This window comes from Spinacia oleracea, chromosome 2 (assembly GCF_020520425.1).
Source record: "Spinacia oleracea cultivar Varoflay chromosome 2, BTI_SOV_V1, whole genome shotgun sequence".
In the NCBI taxonomy this organism is placed as follows: domain Eukaryota; kingdom Viridiplantae; phylum Streptophyta; class Magnoliopsida; order Caryophyllales; family Amaranthaceae; genus Spinacia; species Spinacia oleracea.
This window is the reverse complement of record NC_079488.1, coordinates 66,399,616-66,415,495: the sequence shown is the minus strand read 5'-3', so window position 1 is coordinate 66,415,495 and position 15,880 is coordinate 66,399,616.

Here is a 15,880-nt window from a genome sequence, read left to right as displayed (position 1 = left end):
TTTTCATTCACTTGAGGAGGAGTTCTCGGTCTTATGTTCACATCAGCTTCAAGTTCAGCCACAACCTCATCGATCTCCTCAGCATCAGGTTCAACATCAGCTTCAAGTACGTCCTCGATCTCCTGAGCGACGTTCACTACAGCAACATCCTCGATCGCCTCTTCGACGTTCACTGCACCAACTTCCGGAACATCTGGAATTGGTAAATTGGCATCCAATTCCTGATCACCAGCAACACCTAGGGGAACATCTAGAATTGCTAAATCGGCATCCAATTCAGCGTGTAGGTGGAGCAACGGGTCGGGGTGTTCCTCATGAATGCCCTCAGCTTCAAACACTTGCCAATAATGCTCGAGAAGTTCTTCGAAAGTAAGGACGTCCTCTGGTGGAGTGTGTGGAGGAGTGGGAATTGGGGTACCTCCCGAGCTTGAAGACGAAGAAGCCATGGTGGTTGAAGAGGAGAAAATGTGGTTACACAAAGGTGTTTTGGAGGGAAAAATGGGTTTTGGAAAATGGTGGTTTAAGTATGGTATTTATAGATACCAAACTCCCTTGATTCGATGGTGTACGTCATACGATAGTAGGGGAGTTAGATGGTCGTTTTGAAAATTTAAATTAGTTGGTATACGTTTTGGGTATACGAAATGGTATTGAAAATTGTTACTTTTTTTTAAGAATTGTGCCCTAATTAATATCCAATCACGCCTAGTTAATAATTGTGCCCTAATTACTACCCAAACACGCCTAGACAATAATTGCACTGCACTAATGAATAAGCCTTGCATTGGTACCAGAAATTTAAAATTAATACATATTAGAATTAGTTGTACATGTTAAAAATTAATACATATTAGAATTAGTTGTACATGTTTAATATTAAAATTAATACATGTTTAATGGAAAAATTAGTGTGCAATGAAAAGATAAATTTATTATCTAATGTTAATATAATAAATTTATTATCTAATGTTATTATCATAAGACACACTTACAAACATCTCAAACCCTAATTTCATAAACAAAGAGACACTAAAATACTAGTAATGTGTGCAACATACACTGCGTCACACAATATGACAAATTTGAACATAATATTTACAACTAACACTGGCGTCACACTAACTTACTATTAATATGTACAACTTATAATGCGTCACACCTTACTTTAGCAAACATACGAAATTGCACTCCCGAAGCAATGTATTGTCTCACGGAGCAAGTGTAGGGGACTTGATACGCTCAATTCCTATATTAAGATCAATCACCCTTTGTTCTGCGTCATCATATTGCTCAATGATTTCTTTCATATGGTCATATAGATCTCCATGACCACCAATACGCAGCGCCTGGTGAAGCGATGTGAAGAACTGACGTTGGATGGATTTCAATCGATGTATATGTTCTTTGCAATTTCGTATCCCATTCTCCATTACCTTGTTCATTTCATCAACGCCTTGTTCCACATCGTCATAGCTCTGTAGCAAATCCTTGAAAAGGGTCTCAGCCCGACTATTCCCTTCCCACCTCATTCTTATCATTGTTGATTTTATGTGTTCACGCTGATTTTTTTTCGCGTCCTTGATTTGTTGAACCTTTGCATTAATTTCTGCCATGGCACGTTCTTCCGCCGTGGGTCTACGCGGGACGCTAGACCATCTTGAGTTTGCGGATGATGCCATTTGATTTTCGTTTTTCTAACAAATGTGTTCTCCTAAATATGCACTCTTAAAACGTGGCGTAGTCCGACCTATTTATAGAAGACGATCACTGGGTCCGTCCTTATCCAAATAATGTGGAAATAAATAACTACCCTAATAATGAAAATAATGAAACTGCCTTTAACTACCAATAATGTGGAAATAAATAACTACCCTTTATTATTATAATAATGAAAATAATGACCCTTTATTATTTTAATAATGAAAATAATGAAACTGCCTTTAACTACCAATCGGGGGAAATAAATAACTACCCTTTATTATTATAATAATGAAAATAATGAAACTGCCTTTAACTACCAACCGGCTAGTACTAGACTATGTTACCCTTTCTGTTAAAAAAAATTAGTACTAGAGATTGGAGACTATAACAAAAACAACATAAGGGAAGTTATATTTAGTACAAGGTTACCAATACGAATACATAAGGAGTTCTAAACATAAGAAGTTCTAAACATACGAATACAAATCGTCTCTTATGTAACATGAAGTATAACATAAGGATTTCTAAGCATAAGAAGAAATAGTACTAGTGACTGGGGACTATTTAATACAACACATATCATTTACGATTCATCGAATGCCGATGATAGTCTTTAAATCTCCTCACTAGCGTCGCTGTTCGAACTATCTTCTTCGTCAGCTGAATCCTCCACAACATGCTTCATGTATTCTTCATCGAAGTACCATTTCCCCGTGTAGCGCATTGCATTTGCCAATGCCATCTGCCTTTCGTAAGACTCAGGATAATTATGTTCAGAGTAAAACGGATTTTCTAGTAACAAATCAAGCTCGCTCATTGTGTCTAACCCATTAATGTCTATCATTTCGTTCTTAAACTTCAAATACTTACAATCATCGTATTGTAAGTAGTAAAAAAGATCAAACATTCCAAAATTAATCCAGTCGAACGTTATTTCCCTTTCAGTGAATCCCATATATTTGCGACCTAGCACCAAAAGTCCAAAATGACCAGACTCTTTTTCATGCACTGCTAACCTATGTACAACATCATCTAACCAATACTGGATAGGCTTAAAGAGCTCAAAGAACTTCACCAGATAGCGATAGAATAGCTTATTCTCCATGCACTTCATTAATATTTTTTTCAGCTTGTGCAAGTTAAAGCTAAATGCCATGTTGTAGGAGTCAACTAAGTAATACAAAAAGCAGTACGCTTCTTTCCTAAAACGTCGTGCACTGATAATCTTAAGCGGAGTTAAAAAGGGCCATTTAGGGTTAAATAATATACCCCCAATTGCATCATCCCCGTGCCTAGAAACCGCAGCAAGTAAGTGTGGGAAGAATTGACCTTTAGCCCTACTGCGTACCGTGAATATGCCGACAACGTCTTTCACATCCCGCTCACCTGACTCAGCTAAAGTGGCCATTATGTCGTCAGTGTCTATTGCCTTAGCCTTCCCTTTCTCCCTCGCTGTATAGCGCCTTCCTCTCGGTGTTTGCCCCTCTGCCATACCATTATCTACTTTTTCCTTTCCTTTCCAAGCCATGGCCTACAATGAGTTATATTAAAATCTTAGCTAAATAACAGCGAACGGATTTGTATTAAAATCTTCATTATATATGACAACTTACACTACCAGACCCCTCATAACATACTTGTACCGAACCCAAACTCTATACGTACCAGACCTCACATAACTTACATGTACCAAACTCTACATGTACCAGACCTCACATAACTTACATGTACCAAACTCTATATATACCAGACCTCACATAACTTACATGTACCAGACTCTTTGCGTAATGTATTTACTTTTAGTACCAAACGACATATTTAAGCGGGGAAACACTTTTGGGTATAATAGTGTGTGTATGGTGTATGAGTACACAATTATACATTTGAGATTTTTGAATTATTACTTGTAAAAAAAAAAAATAGTCCGAAAACAAATATGTGTAACCCAAAACAACAGACAAATTAAATTAAAATGCATAATTTGATACATGGTGATCTATCGAAAGTTGGAACCATGAACGAACAACATTAAAGTTAATGTTCACGTTTAATCTCCACCTTTGACAATAAGGAAGCTGTGAATAGTAGATATTTAAACAATTACAGTAGATAAACTTGGATTACCTGGACGTTGTATGTCCCCTATTGAGTGACCTCTTATGCCGTATGAAAAGGTTTGAAATTTTTGTGTTTTGCAGTTAGAAGTTTGGAGTTCTGGTTTAACTATTTAAAGGAGGATACCTCTTTTAGGGTTTTAGGGTATCCGTATTTGTTTGGTGGGTGTGGTAAATGCAAGTAAATGAAGGGATGATAGATGTAGTTATACGAACTAAATGAACTCTCCATATTGGTATGAATGTTGACAGAATGAATGGATAACCCCTTGTACCTTTGTACTTTAAAATGTATTTAAAATTTATAGTTCACTTAATGCTTATAAATGCAGAACACCTACTCATAATAATGAAAACCAGCTTATAGTACACTTAACTTGAATTTGATAACAACATCACAACCACACAATCTCAGACAAACCAGAAAGTTCAGTTTTGCATAACAAACACTTAGTTTGGTTGTCTGTCTCTTTCCACGTACAATTGAAGATGAATAAAACACCCCATAATAATAATTCTACCACTCCCCACAAGAATAATTCTCCCCACGAGAATGTTCTTAAACAAGTTGTGTCGCATGAAATGTCACCAACACGACAAATTCACTTTCATCCCCGTGTTTCAATGTACTTCGCCCCTTCGAAAGGTACGGAACCGGAGATTGATTTAAACAATACAATGTTCTTTAAAACATATGACGAATTACTCGAAGATGATGATTACAACCCCATTTCTAACGAATGGGTTAGAGCAGCCATATTTTCAAAAACATGGGACAGGGACGGGTTCCCTGGTACGTTCATGTTAAGAGAAGGACCACGGATTGATCCTTACCATTTACCCACCCCAGACGATTCTACAGGGATCATTCACGGTGGTTTGTTGTCGTACATCGAGTGGGAAGCTTGGCAAGAATTTGATGCCATCCCTGCAAATTATCTTGCGCTTATCGACCCACGTCCGGTTCTTCACATAGATCAGACACCCATATATGCGGTCCCTATCCGTAAAACTCCGATCTTCATGGGTTCTTATACTGATGCCTTACATGTCATGAGAATTTCAAAGCATCTACAATCTGTTGACCTAGATGTGTTCTACCACGAGGTCAAACGAAGAAGTAGGAGATATCATCAAATACAAGTAAGTGCTACAGACCAGTATTCTGGCCAGCTAACAAAGGCGTTGCTAGTAAAGGGGTTGGTGGTTGTTATATGGAATGCAAGGGGTGTGACCCGACCCTCGTTTATGATACACTTCAATGAGATATTTCAGAAACTCAACCCAGCCCTGACTATAATTACTGAGTCCAGAATTGGTGAAGCCCCCTTGTTGTTGCTTGCCCAAAAATTACCTGGGGCATACCAGCACGATGTGTTTGGTCCAACCGGCCGTGCGGGCGGTGTTGTGATGTTCTGGAGTGTTAAAGACATTCAACCTTCCATTACCCAACGAATGTTTACCAATTCATGCTTCCCCGACGAAGTGAATCATCTAGTGGGGTTGAAGTTCCATGTAAGTTTCCTCCAGACCTGTAATACCAAACCTTGTAGGTTATATAACAAATTAGATTTTCAGGTATAATTTAGTAATACCAAACCTTGTAGGTTATATAACAAATTAGATTTTCAGGTATAATTTAGTATACCTTGGTCTATAACAAAAAGGGTACCAAATGTAGGTTTCAGATATAGTTTAGTATACCCTTATGTACTTACATAATTATCTGTTTGTATACTTATTTAATGTTTCAGGCAGTCATACAAGGATCCCCGTGCAAAGCAAAAAGAAGGCTGTATGAATGAAATCCGGGTTAGTAAACGTTTAGTTTTTTATTGACTTGCCAATTTAGTGTTTGATGTGCTTCGAATCTCATATGGAGTTTGTATTATAAAGAAATATAAATAATTATAAAGAAATATAAATAGATTCCAATTCCGACGGAACACGATTTACATAAGTGATTACACAAAGTAATCGGGATATTAAATTCAAATTACCAAAACAACTTTGCAAATACTACAAATAGGCATATTACACAAATTCGGAACACTAAATCTAGACGTTTTTCAATTCTAGCTAGGTGATTTTTGACTACATCAAACCCTAATTGTACTAGGGATGAAGGAACCATATCGTCTTCCTTAATTAAGTTATGGTCATCCACCCACTGAAACCATCCACAGAATCGGCACTTGTAATACAGCTTCATCGGATTTGATGTACTCTGTGAAATGCGGAGTTCGGTAATACAATTGGTACACGTTGGGCACATTACGGTCTCACACCATAGAATCCGGTGGCCGGCGGTCGCACCAACATTGACGGCAGGAGACGTGTGGCCAGTCGAACATCTTGACATTATGACAATTGGGTGGAAGGATGGATTTTATTTTTTTTCTTCTGCAACATACTATTCTACAAAATCAAGTTCAAATATATAGTGCCAAACGTATGTAGAAGCGTATTCGACACACTTCACTGTAGGGGATATGTTGGGCGGGAATTTTCCCGCTCACCGAATTTGAACTACTTTGAGCTAAAAATATCAGGGGACTTTATTGTATGGTACAACGTGCGCAACCGATTGGTACCCCAACATCTGAAAACAAATTATTAATATTAGCAACCACTAAAATTGGTTAAATTCAATAAAAATAAATCCAACAGAACTTAAATGACTATTAATATTAATATTAGCAACCACTAAACCACATACCATAAAACATAATCGTGTATTTGATCAAACATGACTACAACGGGTTCGGATTCATATTAGGTCAAATCGTGTATTCGATAACGGGTCATTCGGGAATATGTTGTTTATAAATATTTTAAATTTCGTATAATCATATTAAAACAAACACCAGGAATGACACGTATCAATTCACGTGTCAAATCCTGATGCGATTTTTTCTATGAATAGAACAAAGTTTAAGATTATTATGTTTGGTAATATTTATCATATTAAAAAACATATAAAATATATAAAATATATTTTCCTAATACATATAAAATATATAAAACCATTTTTAATTCCTAGTATATTTTTAAAACATATAAATCTAGTAAAACCATTGTAAAAACATATAAATCTAGTAAGATATATTCCTAAAACCATTGTTAATTCCTTGTATGAATGGCTAGCCCTAATTTACCATTCTCGAGAGTATATTGTACCAACATGTATACTTATACGTACCAAACACTCAAATACTTGTCCAAATATTTATTTTTACCCATATTATGTATGAATGGATAACCCTATTTTACCATTTGTTCGAATAAAAAGGACCTTTGAGGACCTTTTATAACACAAATTTTGCGAGAAAGGACCTTTTATAATTTTTTTTGTGAAAACACACCTTAAGGGACCTAAAAGGAAGTTTTCGGCATTGTCTGAGCTTTCCCGGCGCCCATTGACTTGCACGTGAGCAGCACACGTGGCTTACGTTGGCTAAGGACATTGATTTTCCCGAGTCTTGAATTTCATGTTTGATTTTCTTTTGATTTTTTTTTTCAACTTTAGGTTTTACAGCTTATAAATTGTGAATGGCTTACACTACCCTAATTTACCAATCGGAATAATACATTCGCCCAAACGGTTTACTTTAAAGTACCATACACTCAAATCGTTGTCAACAAGTGAATCACTAAATTCAATTGTTAATTGACTAAATTCAATTGGGGTCGTACCACACAACTAATTAAAAGGTTTAATTAACCCACATTTATAACGAATGTAGTTGAACATTATTTATATAGGATTTGTTGTATAAGTAGTAAACACTGTTGTACCAATTATGATCAATGAATTAAAAAGGGTACCAAACTAGGGTACCAAACTAGTCGTTCAATTGTAATAAAAATGTAAGGGCCAATTTAATACACAACTACCAAAGATGTTAGTAAAAGTAAATGCTAACAACTACCTGTTCAGAACCCTAAACTGGGACTTCGTATTTATAGGAACAAACTCCCTTTTGAGCAATCTTAACAACATTTAACTTCCAACCCTACCTCTTACAAATATTTTCAACTTCAGTGAGTAGCCGTAGTTGAGCAGCCGTAGTTATCACTTCATCATTATACCAGATTTTCAGCATGAAGAAGATGAAGTCCATTTCTAGTAGAGTTGCCCAAAACCAGGTTTCAGGGCCATCTCAAAATTTTATTTTTCACCCAACATCTGTTCTTTACTTCGACCAGCCAAAAGCATCAAACTTACCTGAGGTAGACTATAACACCACTAGCTACTACGTCGACCTCGAAGAATTTGAAGCGGAATTCACCGTACCAGAGGCAATAAAGTCAGATTTGGAGTTGCAACTTACAGCGGTGATGACAAACACCCCGTACGTACATGATGCTTTCCCGTGTGCAGTGATGGCTACAACCGAAGGAGGACCTGCTTCTTCACACCGTCCTCTAATTACCGACCACCCCCATTTACATCAGGGGTTTTGGGCCTTCCTAGTATGGTGTTCCAACATTTTAGCAGACGAAATATCTTGGAAGTTGTTCCCTTCCGAGCTTATTGCAATAATCGACCCCAAGCCAGATATTGATGTTCAAGATCTGCCCATTTATAATTTTCCCGACTTCGAAGCTCGGATATGCATTGCATCATACTCAGACGCAATCCACGTTATGAGGGTGGAACAATTCTTCTCTAGTCTGGTAGTGGGAGTCATGGACAAGAATTTTTCAAAGCCTTCACGGGCGTATGCGGAAATACGCGTAGAAGGGCAAAAGATGTTCGCCGGAGTCCCCCCAACGATGATCCCATGCGGAATGGTTGTGGTTGTGTGGAATGCCAAGTCTATGACAAGGCCTTCTTTTAGGGAAACATTCTTCTCACTTTTTGCAACCTACCACCCATCTCTCATAGTTGTAACTGAAGCTAGGATCAGCAACAACGACGGTAAGGAACTTATAAATAACCTCCCGGGAAAGTACGACAATACCGTATTCGACAACATTGATCTGTGTGGAGGGGTGATGCTTATGTGGCGTGTGAATGAGCTTTACGTCTCGTACAAAGAAGCAGATTTCATGATAGAAGACGCGTTGTTCAACGTCACGTTTGAGGTACTTTTCTTCCCTAACGCTTCTCTTTTCTCGAAGTTGTCAACTTACACCTGCCAAATACATGTTAGAATAGTGCCAATTTCATGTTAAAAAGGTACCTAACAATTATTACCGAGTACACATTAGTATTAAAAAGTACCATTTTAAAATTACAACTGCGTATCATAATACATCAAAATGCATTCTTCTTTAGTACCAAATAACACTAAAGTGTACCACATACTCAGATGATCTTATTTTGTTACAATAAGGTGTACCAGTTTCATGATCGTCTGTTGTTTAGTACAGTTATGGTGTACCAACGTTACGTCAAATTGAAATTCATAATTACTGGCTTGGGTGGTTGGAAATGGAAATGAAATAAATGTGCAAGTAAATATGTTCTTTTTAAGGGAGACACAACCATTTTCAACCACCCTACCGTTCATTTCATCCAAACAAACAGTTCCCCAACATTTAATCCTTCCACCATGTTCAGCGCCGTACGAAAACATAAACACTCATCCAAAGGAAAATCTATTACTTCACAGATCGCCAACATTGAAGTGGGTAATAATAGCAGGACCACTCTCCTATTGAATCCAAAAAATATTATCTATTTCAAACCCTTATACACTTCTAAGTTGGTTCCAGAAGTAGATTACAATAACACGTTGTTCTACGTTGACGACGAAGACTATCACCGTAATGTGTACATACGCGACGCGATCCGATTTGACTTAAGAAACCAGTTGAGGGACAAGCTGTTGAGGAAGTCTTATGATCGTGAAAGCTTCCAATGCGATTTAATGGCGACGCCAGATGGAGTCGCTTTGCCGCCGCACCGACCCTTAATTGAAGACCAACAAGACCTACATCTGGCATTTTGGGCATTCTTGGATTGGACATCAAGGAAGTTAAGAGCATCTGGGTCTACCCAGTTGTACCCAGACATTTTGATCCCAATAGTAGACCCCATCCCAGGCATCGACATAGATAATCTACCAATTTATAGCTTCCCCGATTTCAACCGTCACTTGTTCATGTCGTCGGACGCGGACGCAGTACACGTATCGAGCATTGACGCCTTTTTCCATTATGTGGAAATCAATGTGACACCAAGATCCTTTTGGAGATGGCCTCGCGAGTATGTCGATATTAGTTTGAAAGGAGATACAATTGGCTACGGGGACTACCACCCCTTTTTCCCGAGGGGAACAGTGGTTGTTATTTGGAACGCCAGATCCATGGCGAGGCCTTCTTTCGAAAAGGGTTTCAAAAAGCTTTATGAAGCTCATAAACCCTCGCTCCTGGTTATAACACAAGCTAGGATTACTTGGCAACATTGCAAGCAACTTGTTCATCGACTTCCAGGTAATTATAAATGCAGTGTGTTCCAGAACCTGCGTGACTGTGGTGGGGTGGTAGTTATTTGGAAACTCTGTGAAATTGTCGTTAAGTTCATCGAAGAGAACTTAGAACCAATGACCCTGTTTAAACTCATTGCAAAGGTTAGTTCAACCTCTAAATGTCTGTAATTAATTACTAGTTTCGTTGCTTTCTGACTATATTAGGATATCCTCTTGCATATTAATCAACCAACATTATTAATACAAAATTTGTTTACGTACAACTTCTTAGTTTGACAACCAAATAGTACAGGCCCTGTGTTCATTTGGTTCAATCGAATATATTGTTGATAGTTCGAAACGGAACTAGTATAGTCCTTGTGTAAAATTTGGTTATTCACTAGGTACCAACAACGATAGTTTGATATCCAAAAAGTATAGTCCTTGGTGTAAAATTTGGTAACCGAATATGTTGTTCCAAATTTTACAACTGTAGTTTTAATTCTTTTTTTGTTGTGTTCTCACTTTTTATATTTCACTAATAATGTTGGATGATCTATGTTGAGCAGCCAGTCTTCAAGCCCCGGAAGCAACCCCTTGCGCGTAAGTTGGACCTATAAGGAGGAGACGATGAAAGTCGTGACAGCAACAACTTTGACACTACTTTAAATAGGTTATTAACTAGACTAAGCGAAAATTATTACCAACACAACCAACCACAAATTTTTACCTGTGGGTTCGATTATCTCGGCTTGTATCTCGGCTTAATGTCTAATGTCTAATGTCCATTTGTCTAATGTCTGTTAGTCTAATGTGTAAACTTTAATATGTATTAGTCTAATGTCTAAACTTTAATATCTCTCGGCTTGTATCTCGGCATGTACTACACCTTATGTACTAGGTGCTTTGTGTTGTATCTAAACTACGTTTTATTGTATTAAAGGACAATTATTTGTCAGTGCTTTTAGACGAACTCTGAATTTAACAAACAACTATTTATTATTGTGTACCAAACAACTATCTCACGAACTCTAAATTTAACATATACCTATTTATTATTGTGTGTACCAAACATCTTATACACGAACTCTAAATTACACCGATAGGTTGACAACCAAATAACTATTTATTATTGTGTGTACCAAACATCTTATACACGAACTCTAAATTACACCATCATCTAAGAAACTTTTTGTACCAAACACCTTATAGGCAGACACCTTATAGACAGACACTAAATGTAGGCCGAACAACACCTATCTCACGAACTCTAAATTTAACAACTAATAAACAATGTTATACAATGTTACATTATTACCAAGTGTTATAAATTAAATATAAATAATCAACAACTTATTACGGACTACAAGTACCCTATCAAATGAATTACGTATTAATTTTTTGACAAGTCGTGGCAACTAAGGAGGTCTTTGGTGAAAATTGGGTTGCGTGAAACATTGTCTTGGTAAACCTGAGTGCTAGTATTTCCTACAAAGCACTGATTACCTTGAAACACATTATTGCTTGTGTGTTGGTAATTTGGATTATCTATGTGTCCTTGTAACGTATGATTTCCATGGACTTGATAATTCTGGTTTACGCCCGGCATGCACTGATTTCCAGAACCTTGGAAAGTTCCAGCAACATTACTGGTAAAATACCTTAGGGAGCCTGCGTTCTGCGATACTTGCAAGGCATTCAAGTTTTGCGGCATTTGAGGTAATAGACGCACGCATTGGATTTGTGACATTTGAACTCCGCCTTGGTTTTGAGAAATTTGGGACAGTTGCACACCACTCATGTTCTGTGACAAAACCATCTGACATGGATCTTGAGAGAGCATTACATCCTCTTGGGACATACGAATCCCCCCCACTGACATGCGGATTTGTTGTTGTTCCACTGGAAACAAATTTGTAGCAACGCCTCCACAAACTCTACCGGATGGCTGCTGCTACATGTCACAGAATCAGTTTACACCAAAACAGACTACACACAAAAGAAAATTCATATTAACATTACAATTCACCTGTAAGTTTTGAAGGGGAGCACCATTCATGAAATTGTGTTGCGGATATAAAATATGCCCACCAGGTTCCCGACCGTTCTGAACTCCTACGAGTTGTTGCAATTCACCTCCATTCCCGCGAAGCTGACCATGCATACCCTGAAACCATAAACCACAACAAACATTATACTCTGTACACACTCCACAATGTTGTCAAATTTATAACAGAATTGGATGAGGATAAATCAGCTCACAATTTGGTTGGACCCCCATCGAGGATGGTAGTTGTTCTGTATACAACCTTGATTATTTTGGCCTGGTATGTTGGTATTCGCTAGACTCGGTCCAGGAACTTCTTCCGCAACAACGTCCTTATTTTTCCGTACTTGCTTTCTAGCAGGCTTTTTGATCTCACCGGCAGCAAGGAATCGTTTCTCACGAGTCCTGTGGGCCTTCACACCACCACGTGGAACAGGATCCTTAACAACCACAGGTGGGGATAGAGATGGTGTATCCTCCCCGTAACTGTTGGGAGGTTTGTTAACAGACCCAGGAGTTAGAGGAGCATCGCTGCTCTTTCTGTTGCCAACAGAAGCAGCACCACCGCCTTCGTTATCGCCCACTGCTGATGTAAGTACATCGCTCTCATCCAAACGTAGCACAGTTTTCTGAATCATCTCAATAACAATGTCCATTTTTTGCTCTGCGAGGGAACCACGCAGAGCAACCGGTTCTATGGCATTCATAATTTTGTCGTATCGCTTAACTTCCTCAGTCTTCTCTGGATCATGATACGCAACCTTGACAAGGGTGTGCTTACGTTGGATATCTTTCCTCCAACGATCAACAATATAAGCAGCAGGTACTGTTTCCACATTCTCCACGTCCAGTACCTTGATTATATGCCGGCACACTATGCCATGGCACTCAAAGTGTTTGCAATCACACTTCGCAACTGACGTTTCTTTGTTGAAGAGTACAACATATGTACGCTTTCTACCAGACAAGGATATTTCCTTCTTCAGAAACTTGGACCACACCCACACTTTGTCTGATAAAAGGTGTTCCACCTCCACGTCAGAAATCGGTTTCGAACTTATGGGGGAAACATAGCATACGCGCATGCACTGTAGCTGAACTTCAACAAACTTCGCGTCCGTGTATATCTTCTGAAACTTTCTTTCCACAGCAAACTCACCCACTAACGGTCTACTGAAACGACTACAGTTCACATCCGCAGCTCTTTCATCATTCGCCCTACTTTCCATTGCCTTGCAATATCTTGGAGCAAACTGATACAACCTCGTGTTCTTCTTCAAGTAGCCGTCGAAAAAACTATTTATGCTCTCCACCCTTTGAGTAGTCTGCATACCTGCCCAAAATATATGTTTCACATAAGCCGGTATCCACATTTCTCTCTGGTTGTACAAACCTGCCAGGGATCCAAAATGTAAGAGACAAAGTCTGCATTTTCATAAATCACAATTTGAAGTACCAACTTCTTATATATATAAGGGAGTACAACAAAAATATGTACCAAACAACACAAATAACGGAGTTTGGTACATCTACTTAGCACATGAAATTCAAAATTTTGGAAATTAACATACCTTCAAGCCACTTATAGCATTTCTTTGTCTCCTCCTTTGTGTCGAGTTTAAATGTTTTGATAGCAACCGCCCATTGCTCCTCAAACTCAACAGGAGTTAAACTATTGTATATGGCATTATGTAACGCAACTTTTATTTGGGAGAAATCATTCAACGACCCTAGTTTCCGGCTAAACTTCTGCATTATGTGCCACATGCACCAGCGATGTCGAGTTTGTGGCATTGGCATTGCTATCCGAATCGCCTTCCTCATTGCAGCATCTTGGTCAGTCATCATTGCTGCTGGCGCTTTTCCCCCCATACAGGACAACCACGACCGAAACAACCACACAAATGTCTCTGCATCTTCGTGGGATAATAAAGCACATCCTAATAATATGGTCTGCCCATGGTGATTTACCCCAACAAAGTTCGAAAACGGCAACTCATACTTATTTGTGAGGTAGGTCGAGTCAAAGCAAACCACATCCCCAAAATACTTATACGCTTCTCTACTACGAGCGTCAACCCACATAACGTCCCTCAACTTCCCTGATTTATCTACGCGGTGCAGATGGAAAAAATTTTGGTTGTCCTTGGTCATTCTATCTAAATAGTTTATCATTGCCGTAGCATCTCCGTCTCTAAGCCTCAATCGCATCCTCTTATTCAAAATATTATGCATATCTTTTTTGGTAAACCCAATATTCTCAACCCCGTTCCGTCTACCAGCTAAGTTGTTGAAAATCTGTGTAATTGGCGCCCCTGAATCATGATCATTTACAATCTGACTTAAAATTGTATCAGTAATTTTCTTCACCCTATACATCGATATATGATTAGACTTTGTAGGTGTTGGATTGTGATTCACGTGTTCGTTTACAACACTCTTCACCACCCAACTATTATCCTGCTCACGAGCACCATACAACATAGCAGGGCAATTACACTTTTTGGACTTCTTCTTCACAAGTGGATCCAAGGCCATACTCACTTTTTTCCCATTGACCATGCGCCTGTAAGTGGTTCTTCCGTAACACTCGCACCTCCACACATAAGTTTTTAGGGAATTTGATTTCCCATTTTCTTGTTTTAATTTGGGACAACTTCTTCCCCCTACACAGACTACACCAAATCCTTGTTGTTCCCCATACAAACGGTAATAGTTATTCATACCTTCCCAACTAGGAAATGACATTCCAACTACAGGGCTGGCTAATGCAGGGCCTTCTCTCCTCCTTGTAGGGGTTGTATACACTCCAGAAATATTTCCTTTCAATCCACTACCTTGTCCTACAGCATTACCCACACCTTCTCCTACTAATGAGTCATTTTCTTCTCCATCAACATCATTTTCAGCTTGATTTTCAGCATCAACATCATTATCGTCTTTAAGGTCATCGTCATTACCCATGAAAACTTCCTCATTCAAATCTTCTCCCACATCCAGTTCCTCATCATAATCATCCCCACTATCATAATCATAAGATTCATAACCACATTCATCTTCAGCGTCTTCTTCATCCACCTTTCTGTATCCATTACCATTTTCATCGGCTAAATCTTCACCACTTTCATCGGCTAAATCATCACCACTTTCATCAACACCTTCACCACTTTCATCGGCTAAATCATCCCCACTTTCATCAACACCTTCATCACTAGATATATCACATTGTTCACCCAACACTTGGAATGTCATTTCATCCAGTTCACTATCATCAGCCTTGGGGAACATGGAAGTTTAAGTTACCAACAGCACATCAAAATAATCTAATACCAAATTCACATTGTTCACCCAATACAAACACTATACCAAATTGCAATATTCATAAAATTGATATGATTAAACAATACCAAATAAGTTAGATCATATTAATTTTCCTATACCAACTTACACTTTTTAATCAAGTTTGGTTTTACTTGGTACAAACACTGAAAATAATTTCCATCAAATTTAGAGCGTATAAATGTCATCATTATTATATATTAGTTATCAATTCATTTACTCGTACACCAACGAAATGATTTTAATTAATGTTTCAACTA